We start from the raw sequence: 5,264 nt of genomic DNA, 5'->3' as shown, positions 1-5,264 counted from the left end.
TTCTCTAAGATCCAGCTCAGTAAAAGATTACCCCAGTTTCCCTGCAATTTTAAACTACAAGATCAAAGCTAATAATTTGTTATAAAAGTTATATATTGGAAAGAAATAATGAAAACACAATTGGGAAATGTTTAAGAGAACCTATGCAGGGCTAGTTCTGCTGTGTCAACCATGTTCCCAATATTCAATCACATGCCACCAGCACAGTCCCAGGCGAGGCCTGTGGACCTAAAGCAAACTGCCCAAAACCAGCTCAGAAACATCATGGCCTGGTGGTCTGTTCTTCTGATGAATCTGCATCTCTTACATTCAGCTCTGTTCTGTCTTGGTTAGACTCTTATTCACCTGACGCTGTTTTTGTTTTTGTTTTTGGTTTGTCTTTGTTTTTTTGTTTTTTTTTTTAGATTTGTTGTTTAAAAGATAAAATGTCTGTAAAACCTAAAAAATGTTTTAAAATTTGCTGAAACTGTAACAAATCCGCAATTATATTTATTTAGAGTAATACCCTCCATTGGTGTTACTTTAGCCCCCCAAAATGCAGGAGGAGCATTAACAAAAGATTTAAACTACTGTGCAGAATTTCACCACGAAAAGTGTTTAAAGGCTGGTGCAAAATGGGAGGCAAATTCTAAACCATTTTGGCTTCTTGGGAACAACAACCACTGAATGTGAGGGTGGCAGCAGGCTCATCTCTTCTGGTGGCAGGTGCAGTTGTGCTCTTTGTGCCAGTGCTCCTGCTGGCACTAGATGGAGCAGTAGGCCGAGCTCCAGCAGCCATGGTACATGGCCTGCTGCCTCCTCACAGTTGTAACACCACTGTTTCTTGATCTGAGAAATGAGCTGCTTGTGCTGCGCCGCTAGTTCCTTGATCTCCTCTACAAATGCTTCCTTACACTTTTCCTTCACCTGCTTACACTTTCTGTGCATCTCAGCCTGCAGGTTGGCTACAGCTTTGTTCACGGCTTGTCTTTTTCTTCTTCCATTTCAGAACGCAACTTTTCCAGCACTGTACAGACCACTCTCTCTGTTTCCCGCTTGTGTTCCGACTTCATCCTGTCTTTAAAGTCATTAAAATTTTTGGTATACTTGTCGTGGCACATGCTCTGAAAGACACCGTCTCTCGTCATCCTAGTACTTCGATGCAGATGCAGCATTCCTGGGGAAGAGGCACTTAACTTCCTGGTCTGGGTTGATACTGACACCCTGTCAACTGGCTGAGGCATTGTGGGGATTTCCTGTCTGAAACTTACTGCTTCCATTTCTGGCTCGGGTTCTTCCTTTCTGGGCTCCACACTCTGATTACATCGTCCTTTCTTTGCTCTTGGCTCTTGAGTGACCTTCAGCGGTTCATAACTGGTCAAGGAGATACTGGATTCTGTCTCTTTCTCACCTCAGTCATCATTCTTAGACTTCCAGAACCTTCCTTCATGGACGAAGCCCTGATGCAGTTCCAGCTCATCACTGGCCTTTTTCAAGCCCATGCTGTGCTTCACATGTAATCTGTGAACATTGACTGTAATATCCTGAATATTTTCAAAAGGAATCCAGGCTCTCTGGTGGTATGGCCAAAGAAGCGAACACAAACTTGACTGTCTTCTTTCTGCATGACTTTGGCTGGCCAAACCCCAAAACCTTTTATTTTAGCCCAAAGCAGCTCATGATTAGATATGCAAGGGTAGCAGAACCAGTTGTCGGGCCGTGGGTTTGACAGGTAGAAGCAGTTCTTGCAAAGCTGCAGCTTGTCCAGCTCATGGTACGTGTCTTTATATCACATACTTGCAATGTCCCCTGGCTCCCTGCTCCATAGCAGATCACTGTTGTGCAGAAGCAGCTGTGTGTCAGCCTTGAACTCCACTTAACTCCAGTACTTCCCCTCATTCACCTTCCTTGTATGGGAGGGACATCAACAGCTGAATGGACCAGGATGCTTACTGTCCTTTCCTTTTTATTAAGGTCTATGACCTGCTTTTTCATGGGGGAGACACTGAACTTCAAGGAGATGCCCATTTCCTGCTTGTTAGAGTGCTTCATCTTAATGCTCCAGCAAACTGGGCACTGCCAGTGATTATTGCTGTCACTAAGACTGAACTCATCAGGCAAACACTTGGAATGATACACATGAAAACACATGTGGAGCCACCATGTGGTTGCTGGGAATTGATTTAGGACCTCTGGAAGAGCAGTGGTGCTCTTAACTGCTGAGCTGTCTCTCCAGCCCTGGATTTTGATTTGTTGTTCACAGCTGGGCCTTTATTTTGAAAATGAAATTAAACTTTCCTTTCTAACATCTGTGTATGAAGTACTCTCAATGTAGTTTAATGGAATATTACCTATTCTTTGTCATCAGAAATTCTGTAGCCACCGACCTAATGAAAGCAACATTTCACACTAATTCCATGAACTTTTAGGGTCTAATACTGTACAATGTATAGGGAAATGGAGAAGTGTCCCTATGCAGTCTTTTCTTTTCTGGAGCTGGTCTTGAACTCACCAAGCTGCCACTTCTGCCCCAGAGTGCTGGGATTAAAGGCCTGTGCCACAATGCACCTCTGAATTTTAACATGAGATAGAAAATGGAGTGTCCAGCCGGTTCTGGTGGCAAATGCCTTTAATCCCAGCACTTGGGAGGAAGCTACAGGCTGATTTCTGAGATCGAGGCCAGCCTGGTCTACAGAGTGAGTTCCAGGACAGCCAGGGCTACACAGAGAAACCCTGTTTCTGAAAGAAAAAAAAAGAGTATCTCCAGGGAACAATCCCTAGTTTCAGTTTGGATTTTACACACACCCCCATTACCTCTGCCTCCCCATTGAGGAGATCAAAAGTTTGCACCCTTACCCCTGACTTCCTGTGGCAGGTTTTTTTCCATGAATTAAGAGTTCCTGGTTCCGGCTCTGTGTCTCACTGGCCCATAGATCTCTTTACATGTTCAACAACTCTGGTTACAATTTCATAGTTGATGATAGTTTCTGAAAGGCATTACACAGTAGCCCTACGTTTGACTTGTAGAATTGTGAGATATATGTGTAATATTTTCTATGGTAAAATGTGTAAAAATTGTTGTATTCTAATGGATACACATGCTGGAGTATCACCAGCTTCCCTCTGTAAAGAATTTCAAGATAGTCATCACCTTTGATAAATATGTAATTTCAAAATCATTCCTTTCAGTTCTCAAGGTGAAATTCCCTTGGAATTCTAAACATGCATCAACTGTATTAACACGTGTACATTTTTTATTTTTTATTAATTATTTATTGAAACAGGGTTTGTCTGTATAGTCCTGGCTATCTTGGAACTCACTCTGTAGATCAAGCTGGCCTTGAACTCAGAAATCCGCCTGCCTCTGACTCCCAAGTGTTGGGATAAAAGGCATATGCCACTACGCCCATTTTTAATTTTTAAACTCTACAAAATGAAATACATGATCTATTGTATGAGATGGCTCTAAGGTGCTACATCCACACCAGTAGTGACAAGCACGACATGCCCCAAAAACCTGGGTGCTGTCCCGAAACTAAAAGTTCATGGAAACTTAGTCTCCTGGAATCATGGCATCCTGTATAAAGAATGCTCCAATGTCCTTGCTTTAGTTGGTAAACCGATCTGTGTGCTTTCCCTTAATATTGCTTTATTACCAGTGCTCCTAAGGATTGATATTTTGACATACAGTTAAGTTAGATTCTAGGCAGTCCTTGATCTGACCCTGGGCATGGATAGCTAAGTCACTGCCCTACACATAAATTTACCATTATCTAGGAAGAATGAATTTTGTGACCTAAAGAGGAACCAGAGTAGATACTAAGAACTTTAGGTAGCTGAGTTACACCCATACACAGGTATTTACAATGGCCTAGGGTGAAGGTGGACTATACAATAGACTAGAGTAGGAACTATGGCTAGGGAACAAAGTCCTTGCCCCTGGCTTCTAAGATTAAGTGGACCTTAGGTGAAGCAGTTTTCGATACCAGTTGTTAACATTGAATTTTATTCCAGTTGGTTCCTGCCATACCTTCCCTGTTTGTTTTCTTCTGTTTTGTGTAAGAATCCAGTAATCTCTTTGTACCTTGCCCGTGTGTCACCCAACTTCCCTACTTTCTTCTCTATAAAATGTTGATGCTGGATTTGACAAATTACATTCAGATCCACACTCTCTTGTGTCGAATCTGTCTGTCAATTCCTGCCTACTCCTTGCCCATCTGCAACTAGAGACTCGTTCCATGTAGACAAGGGAACAAGAGGGTCTGCGGTACTAAGTAGCATGATTAAGCAGAAACTGGATTCTTTTTTCTCCATTAATGCTTATTTATTCACGTTTCCGACTAGAGACTGACCCCCCCCCTTCTCCCAGCCACACCCGAATGTCCCCTCCATTCACACCCTCTCCCCTATCCTCAGAGAGAGTTAGTCCTCCCAGGTGTATCCACCCACCCTGATACATCAGTTCACAGCAGGATTAAATGCATCCTCTCCCATGAAGGCCAGATAAAGTAGTCCAGCTATGAGAAAAGGACCCAAAGGCCCACAACATGAGGAACAAGTTAAATATGTGGCACATTTGTGTAAGGGGCCTAGGTCCATCCCATGAATAGTCACTAGTAGATGGTTCAGTTTTTGTGAGCCCCTTTGGTCCCAGATTATTAAATTCTGTAGGTCTTCTTCAACCCTTCCCACCATTCTTTAACAATACTCTCCAAACTCCACCCACTGTTTGGCTGCAGGTCTTGGCATCTGTTTCCATCAGTGCTAGATGAAACTTCTCAGAAAACATTATGCTTGGGTCCTGTCTGTAATCATAGCAGAATATAATTAGTAGTTTCAGGGGTGCATTCTTTCCCATGGGATAGGTCTCGAGTTGGGCCAGTAATTGGTAGGCCAATTTCTCAATCCCTGCTCCATCTTTATCTCTGAACTTCTAAGCAGGACAAATTTTGGGTCCATGTTTTGTGAATGGGTTGGTATCCTCCTCCCTCCATTAGAAGTTCTGCCTGACTACAGGAAGTTGTTTCTTCAAGAACCATATCCCTGGGGCTGAAGAGTTAGCTCAGTAGGTAAGAGCACTGGCTATTCTTCCAGACAGAGATCCTGGGTTCAATTCCTAGCAACTACATGGTAGTTACAACCATCTGTAATGGGATCCAATGTCCTTTTCTGGTGTGCCAGAAGACAGATACAATGTAGTCTTATAAATAAAATAAATAACTATTTTTTAAAAAAGAACCATATCCCCCATTCCTAGAAGTCTCAGTTATGGTCACCATGTAAGA

General features: G+C 42.8%; 1 pseudogene; it reads right to left on the bottom strand.

The window, feature by feature from the left end:
- Positions 1–489: 489 nt before the first annotated feature.
- Positions 490–2,132, bottom strand: Gm13120 (predicted gene 13120; annotated as a pseudogene).

Source organism: Mus musculus, chromosome 4, assembly GCF_000001635.26.
Source record: "Mus musculus strain C57BL/6J chromosome 4, GRCm38.p6 C57BL/6J".
Taxonomy (NCBI): Eukaryota; Metazoa; Chordata; class Mammalia; order Rodentia; family Muridae; genus Mus; species Mus musculus.
This window is presented reverse-complemented; position numbering and strand designations above follow the sequence as displayed.